We start from the raw sequence: 21701 nt of genomic DNA, 5'->3' as shown, positions 1-21701 counted from the left end.
GAAAGCTGATGTGCTCTCTTGATCGACCGGGTGGCCTGGGGTGCTCTGATTGGTCAGGAGGCAGCTGTGTGCACTGGCTGGTCAAGTGCCTTACACCGTGCCTTCGCAAAACATGCGACGCAAGCTAAACATGTGTCGCAAAAATAGAAAAGATATCTAAAAGCTGAATGTCGCTAAAAAAATCGAAAATGTGAAGTGCACGCACAACATGCGACGCAAGCTAAACATGTGTCGCAGAAATAGAAACGATGTCTAAAATCGAAATGTCACAAAAAAAATCGAAAATGTTAAGTGCACGCAAAACATGCGACACAAGCTAAACATGTGTCGCTAAATAGAAACGGTGTCTAAAATAGAAATGTCACAAAAAAAATCGAAAATGTTAAGTGCACGCAAAACATGCGACACAAGCTAAACATGTGTCGCTAAATAGAAACGGTGTCTAAAATAGAAATGTCACGAAAAAAAGCGAAAATGTGAAGTGTGCACCAAAACATGCGACACAAGCTAAACATGTGTCGCAAAAATAGAAACGGTTTCTAAAATAGAAATGTCAAAAAGCTAGGGTGCTCTGATCGGTCAGGTTGCCTTGTGTGCTTTGACTGGTCAGTTGGACCCTGGGTCCTCTGGTTGGTCAGGTGGCCGTACGTGCGCTTATTAATCTGAAAGCTGATGTGCTCTTCATGGGCCGTACGTGCGCTGATTAATCTGAAAGCTGATGTGCTGTCTTGATCGACCGGGTGGCCTGGGGTGCTCTGATTGGTCAGGAGGCAGCTGTGTGCACTGGCTGGTCAAGTGCCTTACACCGTGCCTTCGCAAAACATGCGACGCAAGCTAAACATGTGTCGCAAAAAAAGAAAGAGTCTAAAATAGACTTGTCACGAAAAAAATCGAAAATGTCACTTGTGCACCAAAACATGCGACGCAAGCTACTCATGTGTCGCAGAAATAGAAACTGTCTAAAATCCAAATGTCACGAAAAAAATCGAAAATGTGAAGTGCACGCAAAACATGCGACACAAGCTAAACATGTGTCGCTAAATAGAAACGGTGTCTAAAATAAAAATGTCACGAAAACAATAAAAAATGTTAAGTGCACGCAAAACATGCGACACAAGCTAAACATGTGTCGCTAAATAGAAACGGTGTCTAAAATAGAAATGTCACGAAACAAATTAAAAATGTGAAGTGCACGCAAAACATGCGACACAAGCTAAACATGTGTCGTTAAATAGAAACGTGTCTAAAATAGAAATGTCACAAAAATAATCGAAAATGTGAAGTGCACGAAAAACATGCGACACAAGCTAAACATGTGTTGCAAAAATAGAAACGGTTTCTAAAATAGAAATGTCACGAAAAAAAGCGAAAATGTGAAGTGTGCACCAAAACATGCGACACAAGCTAAACATGTGTCGCAAAAATAGAAACGGTTTCTAAAATAGAAATATCAAAAAGCTAGGGTGCTCTGATCGGTCAGGTTGCCTTGTGTGCTCTGACTGGTCAGTTGGACCCTGGGTCCTCTGGTTGGTCAGGTGGCCGTACGTGCGCTTATTAATCTGAAAGCTGATGTGCTCTTCATGGGCCGTACGTGCGCTGATTAATCTGAAAGCTGATGTGCTCTCTTGATCGACCGGGTGGCCTGGGGTGCTCTGATTGGTCAGGAGGCAGCTGTGTGCACTGGCTGGTCAAGTGCCTTACACCGTGCCTTCGCAAAACATGCGACGCAAGCTAAACATGTGTCGCAAAAATAGAAAAGATATCTAAAAGCTGAATGTCGCTAAAAAAATCGAAAATGTGAAGTGCACGCACAACATGCGACGCAAGCTAAACATGTGTCGCAGAAATAGAATTGATGTCTAAAATCGAAATGTCACAAAAAAAATCGAAAATGTGAAGTGCACGCAAAACATGCGACACAAGCTAAACATGTGTCGCTAAATAGAAACGTGTCTAAAATAGAAATGTCACAAAAAAAAATCGAAAATGTGAAGTGCACGAAAAATATGCGACACAAGCTAAACATGTGTCGCTAAATAGAAACGGTGTCTAAAATAGAAATGTCACGAAAAAAAGCGAAAATGTGAAGTGTGCACCAAAACATGCGACACAAGCTAAACATGTGTCGCAAAAATAGAAACGGTTTCTAAAATAGAAATGTCAAAAAGCTAGGGTGCTCTGATCGGTCAGGTTGCCTTGTGTGCTCTGACTGGTCAGTTGGACCCTGGGTCCTCTGGTTGGTCAGGTGGCCGTACGTGCGCTTATTAATCTGAAAGCTGATGTGCTCTTCATGGGCCGTACGTGCGCTGATTAATCTGAAAGCTGATGTGCTGTCTTGATCGACCGGGTGGCCTGGGGTGCTCTGATTGGTCAGGAGGCAGCTGTGTGCACTGGCTGGTCAAGTGCCTTACACCGTGCCTTCGCAAAACATGCGACGCAAGCTAAACATGTGTCGCAAAAAAAGAAAGAGTCTAAAATAGACTTGTCACGAAAAAAATCGAAAATGTCACTTGTGCACCAAAACATGCGACGCAAGCTAATCATGTGTCGCAGAAATAGAAACTGTCTAAAATCCAAATGTCACGAAAAAAATCGAAAATGTGAAGTGCACGCAAAACATGCGACACAAGCTAAACATGTGTCGTTAAATAGAAACGGTGTCTAAAATAAAAAATGTCACGAAAACAATAAAAAATGTTAAGTGCACGCAAAACATGCGACACAAGCTAAACATGTGTCGCTAAATAGAAACGGTGTCTAAAATAGAAATGTCACGAAACAAATTAAAAATGTGAAGTGCACGCAAAACATGCGACACAAGCTAAACATGTGTCGTTAAATAGAAACGTGTCTAAAATAGAAATGTCACAAAAAAAATCGAAAATGTGAAGTGCACGCAAAACATGCGTCACAAGCTAAACATGTGTCGCTAAATAGAAACGGTGTCTAAAATAGAAATGTCACGAAACAAATTAAAAATGTGAAGTGCACGCAAAACATGCGACACAAGCTAAACATGTGTCGTTAAATAGAAACGTGTCTAAAATAGAAATGTCACAAAAATAATCGAAAATGTGAAGTGCACGAAAAACATGCGACACAAGCTAAACATGTGTTGCAAAAATAGAAACGGTTTCTAAAATAGAAATGTCACGAAAAAAATCGAAAATGTGAAGTGTGCACCAAAACATGCGACACAAGCTAAACATGTGTCGCAAAAATAGAAACGGTTTCTAAAATAGAAATGTTAAAAAGCTAGGGTGCTCTGATCGGTCAGGTTGCCTTGTGTGCTCTGACTGGTCAGTTGGACCCTGGGTCCTCTGGTTGGTCAGGTGGCCGTACGTGCGCTTATTAATCTGAAAGCTGATGTGCTCTTCTTGGGCCGTACGTGCGCTGATTAATCTGAAAGCTGATGTGCTCTCTTGATCGACCGGGTGGCCTGGGGTGCTCTGATTGGTCAGGAGGCAGCTGTGTGCACTGGCTGGTCAAGTGCCTTACACCGTGCCTTCGCAAAACATGCGACGCAAGCTAAACATGTGTCGCAAAAAAAGAAAGAGTCTAAAATAGACTTGTCACGAAAAAAATCGAAAATGTCACTTGTGCACCAAAACATGCGACGCAAGCTAATCATGTGTCGCAGAAATAGAAACTGTCTAAAATCCAAATGTCACGAAAAAAATCGAAAATGTGAAGTGCACGCAAAACATGCGACACAAGCTAAACATGTGTCGTTAAATAGAAACGGTGTCTAAAATAAAAAATGTCACGAAAACAATAAAAAATGTTAAGTGCACGCAAAACATGCGACACAAGCTAAACATGTGTCGCTAAATAGAAACGGTGTCTAAAATAGAAATGTCACGAAACAAATTAAAAATGTGAAGTGCACGCAAAACATGCGACACAAGCTAAACATGTGTCGTTAAATAGAAACGTGTCTAAAATAGAAATGTCACAAAAAAAATCGAAAATGTGAAGTGCACGCAAAACATGCGACACAAGCTAAACATGTGTCGCTAAATAGAAACGGTGTCTAAAATAGAAATGTCACGAAACAAATTAAAAATGTGAAGTGCACGCAAAACATGCGACACAAGCTAAAAATGTGTCGTTAAATAGAAACGTGTCTAAAATAGAAATGTCACAAAAATAATCGAAAATGTGAAGTGCACGAAAAACATGCGACACAAGCTAAACATGTGTTGCAAAAATAGAAACGGTTTCTAAAATAGAAATGTCACGAAAAAAATCGAAAATGTGAAGTGTGCACCAAAACATGCGACACAAGCTAAACATGTGTCGCAAAAATAGAAACGGTTTCTAAAATAGAAATGTTAAAAAGCTAGGGTGCTCTGATCGGTCAGGTTGCCTTGTGTGCTCTGACTGGTCAGTTGGACCCTGGGTCCTCTGGTTGGTCAGGTGGCCGTACGTGCGCTTATTAATCTGAAAGCTGATGTGCTCTTCATGGGCCGTACGTGCGCTGATTAATCTGAAAGCTGATGTGCTCTCTTGATCGACCGGGTGGCCTGGGGTGCTCTGATTGGTCAGGAGGCAGCTGTGTGCACTGGCTGGTCAAGTGCCTTACACCGTGCCTTCGCAAAACATGCGACGCAAGCTAAACATGTGTCGCAAAAATAGAAAAGATATCTAAAAGCTGAATGTCGCTAAAAAAATCGAAAATGTGAAGTGCACGCACAACATGCGACGCAAGCTAAACATGTGTCGCAGAAATAGAAACGATGTCTAAAATAGAAATGTCACGAAACAAATTAAAAATGTGAAGTGCACGCAAAACATGCGACACAAGCTAAACATGTGTCGCTAAATAGAAACGGTGTCTAAAATAGAAATGTCACGAAACAAATTAAAAATGTGAAGTGCACGCAAAACATGCGACACAAGCTAAACATGTGTCGTTAAATAGAAACGTGTCTAAAATAGAAATGTCACAAAAATAATCGAAAATGTGAAGTGCACGAAAAACATGCGACACAAGCTAAACATGTGTTGCAAAAATAGAAACGGTTTCTAAAATAGAAATGTCACGAAAAAAAGCGAAAATGTGAAGTGTGCACCAAAACATGCGACACAAGCTAAACATGTGTCGCAAAAATAGAAACGGTTTCTAAAATAGAAATATCAAAAAGCTAGGGTGCTCTGATCGGTCAGGTTGCCTTGTGTGCTCTGACTGGTCAGTTGGACCCTGGGTCCTCTGGTTGGTCAGGTGGCCGTACGTGCGCTTATTAATCTGAAAGCTGATGTGCTCTTCATGGGCCGTACGTGCGCTGATTAATCTGAAAGCTGATGTGCTCTCTTGATCGACCGGGTGGCCTGGGGTGCTCTGATTGGTCAGGAGGCAGCTGTGTGCACTGGCTGGTCAAGTGCCTTACACCGTGCCTTCGCAAAACATGCGACGCAAGCTAAACATGTGTCGCAAAAATAGAAAAGATATCTAAAAGCTGAATGTCGCTAAAAAAATCGAAAATGTGAAGTGCACGCACAACATGCGACGCAAGCTAAACATGTGTCGCAGAAATAGAATTGATGTCTAAAATCGAAATGTCACAAAAAAAATCGAAAATGTGAAGTGCACGCAAAACATGCGACACAAGCTAAACATGTGTCGCTAAATAGAAACGTGTCTAAAATAGAAATGTCACAAAAAAAAATCGAAAATGTGAAGTGCACGAAAAATATGCGACACAAGCTAAACATGTGTCGCTAAATAGAAACGGTGTCTAAAATAGAAATGTCATGAAAAAAAGCGAAAATGTGAAGTGTGCACCAAAACATGCGACACAAGCTAAACATGTGTCGCAAAAATAGAAACGGTTTCTAAAATAGAAATGTCAAAAAGCTAGGGTGCTCTGATCGGTCAGGTTGCCTTGTGTGCTCTGACTGGTCAGTTGGACCCTGGGTCCTCTGGTTGGTCAGGTGGCCGTACGTGCGCTTATTAATCTGAAAGCTGATGTGCTCTTCATGGGCCGTACGTGCGCTGATTAATCTGAAAGCTGATGTGCTGTCTTGATCGACCGGGTGGCCTGGGGTGCTCTGATTGGTCAGGAGGCAGCTGTGTGCACTGGCTGGTCAAGTGCCTTACACCGTGCCTTCGCAAAACATGCGACGCAAGCTAAACATGTGTCGCAAAAAAAGAAAGAGTCTAAAATAGACTTGTCACGAAAAAAATCGAAAATGTCACTTGTGCACCAAAACATGCGACGCAAGCTAATCATGTGTCGCAGAAATAGAAACTGTCTAAAATCCAAATGTCACGAAAAAAATCGAAAATGTGAAGTGCACGCAAAACATGCGACACAAGCTAAACATGTGTCGTTAAATAGAAACGGTGTCTAAAATAAAAAATGTCACGAAAACAATAAAAAATGTTAAGTGCACGCAAAACATGCGACACAAGCTAAACATGTGTCGCTAAATAGAAACGGTGTCTAAAATAGAAATGTCACGAAACAAATTAAAAATGTGAAGTGCACGCAAAACATGCGACACAAGCTAAACATGTGTCGTTAAATAGAAACGTGTCTAAAATAGAAATGTCACAAAAAAAATCGAAAATGTGAAGTGCACGCAAAACATGCGTCACAAGCTAAACATGTGTCGCTAAATAGAAACGGTGTCTAAAATAGAAATGTCACGAAACAAATTAAAAATGTGAAGTGCACGCAAAACATGCGACACAAGCTAAACATGTGTCGTTAAATAGAAACGTGTCTAAAATAGAAATGTCACAAAAATAATCGAAAATGTGAAGTGCACGAAAAACATGCGACACAAGCTAAACATGTGTTGCAAAAATAGAAACGGTTTCTAAAATAGAAATGTCACGAAAAAAATCGAAAATGTGAAGTGTGCACCAAAACATGCGACACAAGCTAAACATGTGTCGCAAAAATAGAAACGGTTTCTAAAATAGAAATGTTAAAAAGCTAGGGTGCTCTGATCGGTCAGGTTGCCTTGTGTGCTCTGACTGGTCAGTTGGACCCTGGGTCCTCTGGTTGGTCAGGTGGCCGTACGTGCGCTTATTAATCTGAAAGCTGATGTGCTCTTCTTGGGCCGTACGTGCGCTGATTAATCTGAAAGCTGATGTGCTCTCTTGATCGACCGGGTGGCCTGGGGTGCTCTGATTGGTCAGGAGGCAGCTGTGTGCACTGGCTGGTCAAGTGCCTTACACCGTGCCTTCGCAAAACATGCGACGCAAGCTAAACATGTGTCGCAAAAAAAGAAAGAGTCTAAAATAGACTTGTCACGAAAAAAATCGAAAATGTCACTTGTGCACCAAAACATGCGACGCAAGCTAATCATGTGTCGCAGAAATAGAAACTGTCTAAAATCCAAATGTCACGAAAAAAATCGAAAATGTGAAGTGCACGCAAAACATGCGACACAAGCTAAACATGTGTCGTTAAATAGAAACGGTGTCTAAAATAAAAAATGTCACGAAAACAATAAAAAATGTTAAGTGCACGCAAAACATGCGACACAAGCTAAACATGTGTCGCAAAAATAGAAACGGTTTCTAAAATAGAAATATCAAAAAGCTAGGGTGCTCTGATCGGTCAGGTTGCCTTGTGTGCTCTGACTGGTCAGTTGGACCCTGGGTCCTCTGGTTGGTCAGGTGGCCGTACGTGCGCTTATTAATCTGAAAGCTGATGTGCTCTTCATGGGCCGTACGTGCGCTGATTAATCTGAAAGCTGATGTGCTCTCTTGATCGACAGGGTGGCCTGGGGTGCTCTGATTGGTCAGGAGGCAGCTGTGTGCACTGGCTGGTCAAGTGCCTTACACCGTGCCTTCGCAAAACATGCGACGCAAGCTAAACATGTGTCGCAAAAATAGAAAAGATATCTAAAAGCTGAATGTCGCTAAAAAAATCGAAAATGTGAAGTGCACGCACAACATGCGACGCAAGCTAAACATGTGTCGCAGAAATAGAATTGATGTCTAAAATCGAAATGTCACAAAAAAAATCGAAAATGTGAAGTGCACGCAAAACATGCGACACAAGCTAAACATGTGTCGCTAAATAGAAACGTGTCTAAAATAGAAATGTCACAAAAAAAAATCGAAAATGTGAAGTGCACGAAAAATATGCGACACAAGCTAAACATGTGTCGCTAAATAGAAACGGTGTCTAAAATAGAAATGTCATGAAAAAAAGCGAAAATGTGAAGTGTGCACCAAAACATGCGACACAAGCTAAACATGTGTCGCAAAAATAGAAACGGTTTCTAAAATAGAAATGTCAAAAAGCTAGGGTGCTCTGATCGGTCAGGTTGCCTTGTGTGCTCTGACTGGTCAGTTGGACCCTGGGTCCTCTGGTTGGTCAGGTGGCCGTACGTGCGCTTATTAATCTGAAAGCTGATGTGCTCTTCATGGGCCGTACGTGCGCTGATTAATCTGAAAGCTGATGTGCTGTCTTGATCGACCGGGTGGCCTGGGGTGCTCTGATTGGTCAGGAGGCAGCTGTGTGCACTGGCTGGTCAAGTGCCTTACACCGTGCCTTCGCAAAACATGCGACGCAAGCTAAACATGTGTCGCAAAAAAAGAAAGAGTCTAAAATAGACTTGTCACGAAAAAAATCGAAAATGTCACTTGTGCACCAAAACATGCGACGCAAGCTAATCATGTGTCGCAGAAATAGAAACTGTCTAAAATCCAAATGTCACGAAAAAAATCGAAAATGTGAAGTGCACGCAAAACATGCGACACAAGCTAAACATGTGTCGTTAAATAGAAACGGTGTCTAAAATAAAAAATGTCACGAAAACAATAAAAAATGTTAAGTGCACGCAAAACATGCGACACAAGCTAAACATGTGTCGCTAAATAGAAACGGTGTCTAAAATAGAAATGTCACGAAACAAATTAAAAATGTGAAGTGCACGCAAAACATGCGACACAAGCTAAACATGTGTCGTTAAATAGAAACGTGTCTAAAATAGAAATGTCACAAAAAAAATCGAAAATGTGAAGTGCACGCAAAACATGCGTCACAAGCTAAACATGTGTCGCTAAATAGAAACGGTGTCTAAAATAGAAATGTCACGAAACAAATTAAAAATGTGAAGTGCACGCAAAACATGCGACACAAGCTAAACATGTGTCGTTAAATAGAAACGTGTCTAAAATAGAAATGTCACAAAAATAATCGAAAATGTGAAGTGCACGAAAAACATGCGACACAAGCTAAACATGTGTTGCAAAAATAGAAACGGTTTCTAAAATAGAAATGTCACGAAAAAAATCGAAAATGTGAAGTGTGCACCAAAACATGCGACACAAGCTAAACATGTGTCGCAAAAATAGAAACGGTTTCTAAAATAGAAATGTTAAAAAGCTAGGGTGCTCTGATCGGTCAGGTTGCCTTGTGTGCTCTGACTGGTCAGTTGGACCCTGGGTCCTCTGGTTGGTCAGGTGGCCGTACGTGCGCTTATTAATCTGAAAGCTGATGTGCTCTTCTTGGGCCGTACGTGCGCTGATTAATCTGAAAGCTGATGTGCTCTCTTGATCGACCGGGTGGCCTGGGGTGCTCTGATTGGTCAGGAGGCAGCTGTGTGCACTGGCTGGTCAAGTGCCTTACACCGTGCCTTCGCAAAACATGCGACGCAAGCTAAACATGTGTCGCAAAAAAAGAAAGAGTCTAAAATAGACTTGTCACGAAAAAAATCGAAAATGTCACTTGTGCACCAAAACATGCGACGCAAGCTAATCATGTGTCGCAGAAATAGAAACTGTCTAAAATCCAAATGTCACGAAAAAAATCGAAAATGTGAAGTGCACGCAAAACATGCGACACAAGCTAAACATGTGTCGTTAAATAGAAACGGTGTCTAAAATAAAAAATGTCACGAAAACAATAAAAAATGTTAAGTGCACGCAAAACATGCGACACAAGCTAAACATGTGTCGCTAAATAGAAACGGTGTCTAAAATAGAAATGTCACGAAACAAATTAAAAATGTGAAGTGCACGCAAAACATGCGACACAAGCTAAACATGTGTCGTTAAATAGAAACGTGTCTAAAATAGAAATGTCACAAAAATAATCGAAAATGTGAAGTGCACGAAAAACATGCGACACAAGCTAAACATGTGTTGCAAAAATAGAAACGGTTTCTAAAATAGAAATGTCACGAAAAAAATCGAAAATGTGAAGTGTGCACCAAAACATGCGACACAAGCTAAACATGTGTCGCAAAAATAGAAACGGTTTCTAAAATAGAAATGTTAAAAAGCTAGGGTGCTCTGATCGGTCAGGTTGCCTTGTGTGCTCTGACTGGTCAGTTGGACCCTGGGTCCTCTGGTTGGTCAGGTGGCCGTACGTGCGCTTATTAATCTGAAAGCTGATGTGCTCTTCATGGGCCGTACGTGCGCTGATTAATCTGAAAGCTGATGTGCTCTCTTGATCGACCGGGTGGCCTGGGGTGCTCTGATTGGTCAGGAGGCAGCTGTGTGCACTGGCTGGTCAAGTGCCTTACACCGTGCCTTCGCAAAACATGCGACGCAAGCTAAACATGTGTCGCAAAAATAGAAAAGATATCTAAAAGCTGAATGTCGCTAAAAAAATCGAAAATGTGAAGTGCACGCACAACATGCGACGCAAGCTAAACATGTGTCGCAGAAATAGAAACGATGTCTAAAATCGAAATGTCACAAAAAAAATCGAAAATGTTAAGTGCACACAAAACATGCAACACAAGCTAAACATGTGTCGCTAAATAGAAACGGTGTCTAAAATAGAAATGTCACAAAAAAAATCGAAAATGTTAAGTGCACGCAAAACATGCGACACAAGCTAAACATGTGTCGCTAAATAGAAACGGTGTCTAAAATAGAAATGTCACGAAAAAAAGCGAAAATGTGAAGTGTGCACCAAAACATGCGACACAAGCTAAACATGTGTCGCAAAAATAGAAACGGTTTCTAAAATAGAAATGTCAAAAAGCTAGGGTGCTCTGATCGGTCAGGTTGCCTTGTGTGCTCTGACTGGTCAGTTGGACCCTGGGTCCTCTGGTTGGTCAGGTGGCCGTACGTGCGCTTATTAATCTGAAAGCTGATGTGCTCTTCATGGGCCGTACGTGCGCTGATTAATCTGAAAGCTGATGTGCTGTCTTGATCGACCGGGTGGCCTGGGGTGCTCTGATTGGTCAGGAGGCAGCTGTGTGCACTGGCTGGTCAAGTGCCTTACACCGTGCCTTCGCAAAACATGCGACGCAAGCTAAACATGTGTCGCAAAAAAAGAAAGAGTCTAAAATAGACTTGTCACGAAAAAAATCGAAAATGTCACTTGTGCACCAAAACATGCGACGCAAGCTAATCATGTGTCGCAGAAATAGAAACTGTCTAAAATCCAAATGTCACGAAAAAAATCGAAAATGTGAAGTGCACGCAAAACATGCGACACAAGCTAAACATGTGTCGCTAAATAGAAACGGTGTCTAAAATAAAAATGTCACGAAGACAATAAAAAATGTTAAGTGCACGCAAAACATGCGACACAAGCTAAACATGTGTCGCTAAATAGAAACGGTGTCTAAAATAGAAATGTCACGAAACAAATTAAAAATGTGAAGTGCACGCAAAACATGCGACACAAGCTAAACATGTGTCGTTAAATAGAAACGTGTCTAAAATAGAAATGTCACAAAAAAAATCGAAAATGTGAAGTGCCCGAAAAACATGCGACGCAAGCTAAACATGTGTCGCAGAAATAGAATTGATGTCTAAAATCGAAATGTCACAAAAAAAATCGAAAATGTTAAGTGCACGCAAAACATGCGACACAAGCTAAACATGTGTCGCTAAATAGAAACGGTGTCTAAAATAGAAATGTCACAAAAAAATCGAAAATGTGAAGTGCACGAAAAATATGCGACACAAGCTAAACATGTGTCGCAAAAATAGAAACGGTTTCTAAAATAGAAATGTCACGAAAAAAAGCGAAAATGTGAAGTGTGCACCAAAACATGCGACACAAGCTAAACATGTGTCGCAAAAATAGAAACGGTTTCTAAAATAGAAATGTTAAAAAGCTAGGGTGCTCTGATCGGTCAGGTTGCCTTGTGTGCTCTGACTGGTCAGTTGGACCCTGGGTCCTCTGGTTGGTCAGGTGGCCGTACGTGCGCTTATTAATCTGAAAGCTGATGTGCTCTTCATGGGCCGTACGTGCGCTGATTAATCTGAAAGCTGATGTGCTCTCTTGATCGACCGGGTGGCCTGGGGTGCTCTGATTGGTCAGGAGGCAGCTGTGTGCACTGGCTGGTCAAGTGCCTTACACCGTGCCTTCGCAAAACATGCGACGCAAGCTAAACATGTGTCGCAAAAATAGAAAAGATATCTAAAAGCTGAATGTCGGTAAAAAAATCGAAAATGTGAAGTGCACGCACAACATGCGACGCAAGCTAAACATGTGTCGCAGAAATAGAAACGATGTCTAAAATCGAAATGTCACAAAAAAAATCGAAAATGTTAAGTGCACGCAAAACATGCGACACAAGCTAAACATGTGTCGCTAAATAGAAACGGTGTCTAAAATAGAAATGTCACGAAAAAAAGCGAAAATGTGAAGTGTGCACCAAAACATGCGACACAAGCTAAACATGTGTCGCAAAAATAGAAACGGTTTCTAAAATAGAAATGTCAAAAAGCTAGGGTGCTCTGATCGGTCAGGTTGCCTTGTGTGCTCTGACTGGTCAGTTGGACCCTGGGTCCTCTGGTTGGTCAGGTGGCCGTACGTGCGCTTATTAATCTGAAAGCTGATGTGCTCTTCATGGGCCGTACGTGCGCTGATTAATCTGAAAGCTGATGTGCTCTCTTGATCGACCGGGTGGCCTGGGGTGCTCTGATTGGTCAGGAGGCAGCTGTGTGCACTGGCTGGTCAAGTGCCTTACACCGTGCCTTCGCAAAACATGCGACGCAAGCTAAACATGTGTCGCAAAAATAGAAAAGATATCTAAAAGCTGAATGTCGCTAAAAAAATCGAAAATGTGAAGTGCATGCACAACATGCGACGCAAGCTAAACATGTGTCGCAGAAATAGAATTGATGTCTAAAATCGAAATGTCACAAAAAAAATCGAAAATGTTAAGTGCACGCAAAACATGCGACACAAGCTAAACATGTGTCGCTAAATAGAAACGGTGTCTAAAATAGAAATGTCACAAAAAAAATCGAAAATGTGAAGTGCACGAAAAATATGCGACACAAGCTAAACATGTGTTGCAAAAATAGAAACGGTTTCTAAAATAGAAATGTCACGAAAAAAATCGAAAATGTGAAGTGTGCACCAAAACATGCGACACAAGCTAAACATGTGTCGCAAAAATAGAAACGGTTTCTAAAATAGAAATGTCAAAAAGCTAGGGTGCTCTGATCGGTCAGGTTGCCTTGTGTGCTCTGACTGGTCAGTTAGACCCTGGGTCCTTTGGTTGGTCAGGTGGCCGTACGTGCGCTTATTAATCTGAAAGCTGATGTGCTCTTCATGGGCCGTACGTGCGCTGATTAATCTGAAAGCTGATGTGCTCTCTTGATCGACCGGGTGGCCTGGGGTGCTCTGATTGGTCAGGAGGCAGCTGTGTGCACTGGCTGGTCAAGTGCCTTACACCGTGCCTTCGCAAAACATGCGACGCAAGCTAAACATGTGTCGCAAAAAAAGAAAGAGTCTAAAATAGACTTGTCACGAAAAAAATCGAAAATGTCACTTGTGCACCAAAACATGCGACGCAAGCTAATCATGTGTCGCAGAAATAGAAACTGTCTAAAATCCAAATGTCACGAAAAAAATCGAAAATGTGAAGTGCACGCAAAACATGCGACACAAGCTAAACATGTGTCGCTAAATAGAAACGGTGTCTAAAATAGAAATGTCACGAAACAAATTAAAAATGTGAAGTGCACGCAAAACATGCGACACAAGCTAAACATGTGTCGTTAAATAGAAACGTGTCTAAAATAGAAATGTCACAAAAAAAATCGAAAATGTGAAGTGCACGAAAAACATGCGACACAAGCTAAACATGTGTTGCAAAAATAGAAACGGTTTCTAAAATAGAAATGTCACGAAAAAAAGCGAAAATGTGAAGTGTGCACTAAAACATGCGACACAAGCTAAACATGTGTCGCAAAAATAGAAACGGTTTCTAAAATAGAAATGTCAAAAAGCTAGGGTGCTCTGATCGGTCAGGTTGCCTTGTGTGCTCTGACTGGTCAGTTGGACCCTGGGTCCTCTGGTTGGTCAGGTGGCCGTACGTGCGCTTATTAATCTGAAAGCTGATGTGCTCTTCATGGGCCGTACGTGCGCTGATTAATCTGAAAGCTGATGTGCTCTCTTGATCGACCGGGTGGCCTGGGGTGCTCTGATTGGTCAGAAGGCAGCTGTGTGCACTGGCTGGTCAAGTGCCTTACACCGTGCCTTCGCAAAACATGCGACGCAAGCTAAACATGTGTCGCAAAAAAAGAAAGAGTCTAAAATAGACTTGTCACGAAAAAAATCGAAAATGTCACTTGTGCACCAAAACATGCGACGCAAGCTAATCATGTGTCGCAGAAATAGAAACTGTCTAAAATCCAAATGTCACGAAAAAAATCGAAAATGTGAAGTGCACGCAAAACATGCGACACAAGCTAAACAAGTGTCGTTAAATAGAAACAGTGTCTAAAATAAAAAATGTCACGAAAACAATAAAAAATGTTAAGTGCACGCAAAACATGCGACACAAGCTAAACATGTGTCGCTAAATAGAAACGGTGTCTAAAATAGAAATGTCACAAAACAAATTAAAAATGTGAAGTGCACGCAAAACATGCGACACAAGCTAAACATGTGTCGTTAAATAGAAACGTGTCTAAAATAGAAATGTCACAAAAAAAATCGAAAATGTGAAGTGCACGAAAAACATGCGACACAAGCTAAACATGTGTTGCAAAAATAGAAACGGTTTCTAAAGTAGAAATGTCTCGAAAAAAATCGAAAATGTGAAGTGTGCACCAAAACATGCGACACAAGCTAAACATGTGTCGCAAAAATAGAAACGGTTTCTAAAATAGAAATGTTAAAAAGCTAGGGTGCTCTGATCGGTCAGGTTGCCTTGTGTGCTCTGACTGGTCAGTTGGACCCTGGGTCCTCTGGTTGGTCAGGTGGCCGTACGTGCGCTTATTAATCTGAAAGCTGATGTGCTCTTCATGGGCCGTACGTGCGCTGATTAATCTGAAAGCTGATGTGCTCTCTTGATCGACCGGGTGGCCTGGGGTGCTCTGATTGGTCAGGAGGCAGCTGTGTGCACTGGCTGGTCAAGTGCCTTACACCGTGCCTTCGCAAAACATGCGACGCAAGCTAAACATGTGTCGCAAAAATAGAAAAGATATCTAAAAGCTGAATGTCGCTAAAAAAATCGAAAATGTGAAGTGCACGCACAACATGCGACGCAAGCTAAACGTGTCGCAGAAATAGAAACGATGTCTAAAATCGAAATGTCACAAAAAAAATAGAAAATGTTAAGTGCACGCAAAACATGCGACACAAGCTAAACATGTGTCGCTAAATAGAAACGGTGTCTAAAATAGAAATGTCACAAAAAAAATCGAAAATGTGAAGTGCACGAAAAATATGTGACACAAGCTAAACATGTGTCGCAAAAATAGAAACGGTTTCTAAAATAGAAATGTCACGAAAAAAAGCGAAAATGTGAAGTGTGCACCAAAACATGCGACACAAGCTAAACATGTGTCGCAAAAATAGAAACGGTTTCTAAAATAGAAATGTCAAAAAGCTAGGGTGCTCTGATCGGTCAGGTTGCCTTGTGTGCTCTGACTGGTCAGTTGGACCCTGGGTCCTCTGGTTGGTCAGGTGGCCGTACGTGCGCTTATTAATCTGAAAGCTGATGTGCTCTTCTTGGGCCGTACGTGCGCTGATTAATCTGAAAGCTGATGTGCTCTCTTGATCGACCGGGTGGCCTGGGGTGCTCTGATTGGTCAGGAGGCAGCTGTGTGCACTGGCTGGTCAAGTGCCTTACACCGTGCCTTCGCAAAACATGCGACGCAAGCTAAACATGTGTCACAAAAAAAGAAAGAGTCTAAAATAGACTTGTCACGAAAAAAATCGAAAATGTCACTTGTGCACCAAAACATGCGACGCAAGCTAATCATGTGTCGCAGAAATAGAAACTGTCTAAAATCCAAATGTCACGAAAAAAATCGAAAATGTGAAGTGCACGCAAAACATGCGACACAAGCTAAACATGTGTCGTTAAATAGAAACGGTGTCTAAAATAAAAAATGTCACGAAAACAATAAAAAATGTTAAGTGCACGCAAAACATGCGACACAAGCTAAACATGTGTCGCTAAATAGAAACGGTGTCTAAAATAGAAATGTCACGAAACAAATTAAAAATGTGAAGTGCACGCAAAACATGCGACACAAGCTAAACATGTGTCGTTAAATAGAAACGTGTCTAAAATAGAAATGTCACAAAAAAAATCGAAAATGTGAAGTGCACGCAAAACATGCGTCACAAGCTAAACATGTGTCGCTAAATAGAAACGGTGTCTAAAATAGAAATGTCACGAAACAAATTAAAAATGTGAAGTGCACGCAAAACATGCGACACAAGCTAAACATGTGTCGTTAAATAGAAACGTGTCTAAAATAGAAATGTCACAAAAATAATCGAAAATGTGAAGTGCACGAAAAACATGCGACACAAGCTAAACATGTGTTGCAAAAATAGAAACGGTTTCTAAAATAGAAATGTCACGAAAAAAATCGAAAATGTGAAGTGTGCACCAAAACATGCGACACAAGCTAAACATGTGTCGCAAAAATAGAAACGGTTTCTAAAATAGAAATATCAAAAAGCTAGGGTGCTCTGATCGGTCAGGTTGCCTTGTGTGCTCTGACTGGTCAGTTGGACCCTGGGTCCTCTGGTTGGTCAGGTGGCCGTACGTGCGCTTATTAATCTGAAAGCTGATGTGCTCTTCATGGGCCGTACGTGCGCTGATTAATCTGAAAGCTGATGTGCTCTCTTGATCGACAGGGTGGCCTGGGGTGCTCTGATTGGTCAGGAGGCAGCTGTGTGCACTGGCTGGTCAAGTGCCTTACACCGTGCCTTCGCAAAACATGCGACGCAAGCTAAACATGTGTCGCAAAAATAGAAAAGATATCTAAAAGCTGAATGTCGCTAAAAAAATCGAAAATGTGAAGTGCACGCACAACATGCGACGCAAGCTAAACATGTGTCGCAGAAATAGAATTGATGTCTAAAATCGAAATGTCACAAAAAAAATCGAAAATGTTAAGTGCACGCAAAACATGCGACACAAGCTAAACATGTGTCGCTAAATAGAAACGGTGTCTAAAATAGAAATGTCACAAAAAAATCGAAAATGTGAAGTGCACGAAAAATATGCGACACAAGCTAAACATGTGTCGCAAAAATAGAAACGGTTTCTAAAATAGAAATGTCACGAAAAAAAGCGAAAATGTGAAGTGTGCACCAAAACATGCGACACAAGCTAAACATGTGTCGCAAAAATAGAAACGGTTTCTAAAATAGAAATGTTAAAAAGCTAGGGTGCTCTGATCGGTCAGGTTGCCTTGTGTGCTCTGACTGGTCAGTTGGACCCTGGGTCCTCTGGTTGGTCAGGTGGCCGTACGTGCGCTTATTAATCTGAAAGCTGATGTGCTCTTCATGGGCCGTACGTGCGCTGATTAATCTGAAAGCTGATGTGCTCTCTTGATCGACCGGGTGGCCTGGGGTGCTCTGATTGGTCAGGAGGCAGCTGTGTGCACTGGCTGGTCAAGTGCCTTACACCGTGCCTTCGCAAAACATGCGACGCAAGCTAAACATGTGTCGCAAAAATAGAAAAGATATCTAAAAGCTGAATGTCGCTAAAAAAATCGAAAATGTGAAGTGCACGCACAACATGCGACGCAAGCTAAACATGTGTCGCAGAAATAGAAACGATGTCTAAAATCGAAATGTCACAAAAAAAATCGAAAATGTTAAGTGCACGCAAAACATGCGACACAAGCTAAACATGTGTCGCTAAATAGAAACGGTGTCTAAAATAGAAATGTCACAAAAAAAATCGAAAATGTTAAGTGCACGCAAAACATGCGACACAAGCTAAACATGTGTCGCTAAATAGAAACGGTGTCTAAAATAGAAATGTCACGAAAAAAAGCGAAAATGTGAAGTGTGCACCAAAACATGCGACACAAGCTAAACATGTGTCGCAAAAATAGAAACAGTTTCTAAAATAGAAATGTCAAATAGCTAGGGTGCTCTGATCGGTCAGGTTGCCTTGTGTGCTCTGACTGGTCAGTTGGACCCTGGGTCCTCTGGTTGGTCAGGTGGCCGTACGTGCGCTTATTAATCTGAAAGCTGATGTGCTCTTCATGGGCCGTACGTGCGCTGATTAATCTGAAAGCTGATGTGCTGTCTTGATCGACCGGGTGGCCTGGGGTGCTCTGATTGGTCAGGAGGCAGCTGTGTGCACTGGCTGGTCAAGTGCCTTACACCGTGCCTTCGCAAAACATGCGACGCAAGCTAAACATGTGTCGCAAAAAAAGAAAGAGTCTAAAATAGACTTGTCACGAAAAAAATCGAAAATGTCACTTGTGCACCAAAACATGCGACGCAAGCTAATCATGTGTCGCAGAAATAGAAACTGTCTAAAATCCAAATGTCACGAAAAAAATCGAAAATGTGAAGTGCACGCAAAACATGCGACACAAGCTAAACATGTGTCGCTAAATAGAAACGGTGTCTAAAATAAAAATGTCACGAAAACAATAAAAAATGTTAAGTGCACGCAAAACATGCGACACAAGCTAAACATGTGTCGCTAAATAGAAACGGTGTCTAAAATAGAAATGTCACGAAACAAATTAAAAATGTGAAGTGCACGCAAAACATGCGACACAAGCTAAACATGTGTCGTTAAATAGAAACGTGTCTAAAATAGAAATGTCACAAAAATAATCGAAAATGTGAAGTGCACGAAAAACATGCGACACAAGCTAAACATGTGTTGCAAAAATAGAAACGGTTTCTAAAATAGAAATGTCACGAAAAAAAGCGAAAATGTGAAGTGTGCACCAAAACATGCGACACAAGCTAAACATGTGTCGCAAAAATAGAAACGGTTTCTAAAATAGAAATATCAAAAAGCTAGGGTGCTCTGATCGGTCAGGTTGCCTTGTGTGCTCTGACTGGTCAGTTGGACCCTGGGTCCTCTGGTTGGTCAGGTGGCCGTACGTGCGCTTATTAATCTGAAAGCTGATGTGCTCTTCATGGGCCGTACGTGCGCTGATTAATCTGAAAGCTGATGTGCTGTCTTGATCGACCGGGTGGCCTGGGGTGCTCTGATTGGTCAGGAGGCAGCTGTGTGCACTGGCTGGTCAAGTGCCTTACACCGTGCCTTCGCAAAACATGCGACGCAAGCTAAACATGTGTCGCAAAAATAGAAAAGATATCTAAAAGCTGAATGTCGCTAAAAAAATCGAAAATGTGAAGTGCACGCACAACATGCGACGCAAGCTAAACGTGTCGCAGAAATAGAAACGATGTCTAAAATCGAAATGTCACAAAAAAAATAGAAAATGTTAAGTGCACGCAAAACATGCGACACAAGCTAAACATGTGTCGCTAAATAGAAACGGTGTCTAAAATAGAAATGTCACAAAAAAAATCGAAAATGTGAAGTGCACGAAAAATATGTGACACAAGCTAAACATGTGTCGCAAAAATAGAAACGGTTTCTAAAATAGAAATGTCACGAAAAAAAGCGAAAATGTGAAGTGTGCACCAAAACATGCGACACAAGCTAAACATGTGTCGCAAAAATAGAAACGGTTTCTAAAATAGAAATGTCAAAAAGCTAGGGTGCTCTGATCGGTCAGGTTGCCTTGTGTGCTCTGACTGGTCAGTTGGACCCTGGGTCCTCTGGTTGGTCAGGTGGCCGTACGTGCGCTTATTAATCTGAAAGCTGATGTGCTCTTCTTGGGCCGTACGTGCGCTGATTAATCTGAAAGCTGATGTGCTCTCTTGATCGACCGGGTGGCCTGGGGTGCTCTGATTGGTCAGGAGGCAGCTGTGTGCACTGGCTGGTCAAGTGCCTTACACCGTGCCTTCGCAAAACATGCGACGCAAGCTAAACATGTGTCACAAAAAAAGAAAGAGTCTAAAATAGACTTGTCACGAAAAAAATCGAAAATGTCACTTGTGCACCAAAACATGCGACGCAAGCTAATCATGTGTCGCAGAAATAGAAACTGTCTAAAATCCAAATGTCACGAAAAAAATCGAAAATGTGAAGTGCACGCAAAACATGCGACACAAGCTAAACATGTGTCGTTAAATAGAAACGGTGTCTAAAATAAAAAATGTCACGAAAACAATAAAAAATGTTAAGTGCACGCAAAACATGCGACACAAGCTAAACATGTGTCGCTAAATAGAAACGGTGTCTAAAATAGAAATGTCACGAAACAAATTAAAAATGTGAAGTGCACGCAAAACATGCGACACAAGCTAAACATGTGTCGTTAAATAGAAACGTGTCTAAAATAGAAATGTCACAAAAAAAATCGAAAATGTGAAGTGCACGCAAAACATGCGTCACAAGCTAAACATGTGTCGCTAAATAGAAACGGTGTCTAAAATAGAAATGTCACGAAACAAATTAAAAATGTGAAGTGCACGCAAAACATGCGACACAAGCTAAACATGTGTCGTTAAATAGAAACGTGTCTAAAATAGAAATGTCACAAAAATAATCGAAAATGTGAAGTGCACGAAAAACATGCGACACAAGCTAAACATGTGTTGCAAAAATAGAAACGGTTTCTAAAATAGAAATGTCACGAAAAAAATCGAAAATGTGAAGTGTGCACCAAAACATGCGACACAAGCTAAACATGTGTCGCAAAAATAGAAACGGTTTCTAAAATAGAAATATCAAAAAGCTAGGGTGCTCTGATCGGTCAGGTTGCCTTGTGTGCTCTGACTGGTCAGTTGGACCCTGGGTCCTCTGGTTGGTCAGGTGGCCGTACGTGCGCTTATTAATCTGAAAGCTGATGTGCTCTTCATGGGCCGTACGTGCGCTGATTAATCTGAAAGCTGATGTGCTGTCTTGATCGACCGGGTGGCCTGGGGTGCTCTGATTGGTCAGGAGGCAGCTGTGTGCACTGGCTGGTCAAGTGCCTTACACCGTGCCTTCGCAAAACATGCGACGCAAGCTAAACATGTGTCGCAAAAAAAGAAAGAGTCTAAAATAGACTTGTCACGAAAAAAATCGAAAATGTCACTTGTGCACCAAAACATGCGACGCAAGCTAATCATGTGTCGCAAAAATAGAAACTGTCTAAAATCCAAATGTCACGAAAAAAATCGAAAATGTGAAGTGCACGCAAAACATGCGACACAAGCTAAACATGTGTCGCTAAATAGAAACGGTGTCTAAAATAAAAATGTCACGAAAACAATAAAAAATGTTAAGTGCACGCAAAACATGCGACACAAGCTAAACATGTGTCGCTAAATAGAAACGGTGTCTAAAATAGAAATGTCACGAAACAAATTAAAAATGTGAAGTGCACGCAAAACATGCGACACAAGCTAAACATGTGTCGTTAAATAGAAACGTGTCTAAAATAGAAATGTCACAAAAATAATCGAAAATGT

The 21701-nt window shown here is 41.4% G+C and overlaps 1 protein-coding gene and 1 long non-coding RNA gene across 3 annotated transcripts in view; one reads left to right on the top strand and one right to left on the bottom strand.

Annotated features, from left to right (window-relative positions):
* Positions 1-21701, top strand: part of LOC147834307 (uncharacterized) — an 84849-nt gene that overhangs the window by 44073 nt on the left and 19075 nt on the right. The gene's annotated exons all lie outside the window — the stretch shown is intronic.
* On the bottom strand, positions 938-4241 carry LOC148679613 (uncharacterized). The gene is made up of 3 exons (XR_015944948.1): positions 4095-4241; positions 3102-3717; positions 938-2726 (listed from the first exon to the last, which is right to left on the bottom strand). It is a non-coding gene; the product is annotated as an uncharacterized LOC148679613 (long non-coding RNA).

Source organism: Danio rerio, chromosome 13 (genome assembly GCF_052040795.2).
Source record: "Danio rerio strain M-AB ecotype USA chromosome 13, GRCz13ab, whole genome shotgun sequence".
Lineage (NCBI taxonomy): Eukaryota > Metazoa > Chordata > Actinopteri > Cypriniformes > Danionidae > Danio > Danio rerio.
This window is presented reverse-complemented; position numbering and strand designations above follow the sequence as displayed.